The following is a 283-nucleotide window of genomic DNA, read 5'->3' as shown; positions in this document are numbered from 1 at the left end:
CTGCCATGCCTGTTTAAGGTCAGTGTCATTGCCACCCTCCTTCCTCATCCTCTCCACATGGGGTTTTCCCCCCTCTCTTCTTCTTTTCAGGGGCAGGGAGCTGGAGTTAGGGCCCCATCCTGCAAACCCCTGACGGGGGCACCAGGGGGCTGGGCTGGGGCTCGCTGGCTTTGCACCATGTTGGCAAAGTGGGTTAATTTTGGTTTGAGCACAGGACAGGAGGCAGCTCTGAGTTATCCCAGGTTTCTCAGGAGCCTGCGGTGCCCATCCTGGGGGAATCCAC

General features: G+C 58.7%; 1 protein-coding gene across 2 annotated transcripts in view; it reads left to right on the top strand.

The window, feature by feature from the left end:
* The first annotated feature begins 6 nt into the window (after nucleotides 1–6).
* The window catches only part of PHOSPHO1 (phosphatase, orphan 1), a 1,683-nt gene continuing 1,406 nt past the window's right edge, over nucleotides 7–283 (top strand). Inside the window, exon 1 of one of the 2 annotated variants that reach the window (XM_009865074.1) lies at nucleotides 7–18. The gene's annotated coding sequence lies outside the window, so the exon portion shown is untranslated. Of the gene's footprint in view, nucleotides 19–96; nucleotides 160–283 lie in introns of those variants that run through there. The other variant, XM_009865075.1, reaches the window with a different exon arrangement.

This window comes from Apaloderma vittatum, unplaced genomic scaffold (genome assembly GCF_000703405.1).
Source record: "Apaloderma vittatum isolate BGI_N311 unplaced genomic scaffold, ASM70340v1 scaffold26232, whole genome shotgun sequence".
Lineage (NCBI taxonomy): Eukaryota > Metazoa > Chordata > Aves > Trogoniformes > Trogonidae > Apaloderma > Apaloderma vittatum.
Note: the sequence above shows the minus strand (reverse complement) of the source record. Positions and strands in the feature narration are given on the sequence as shown.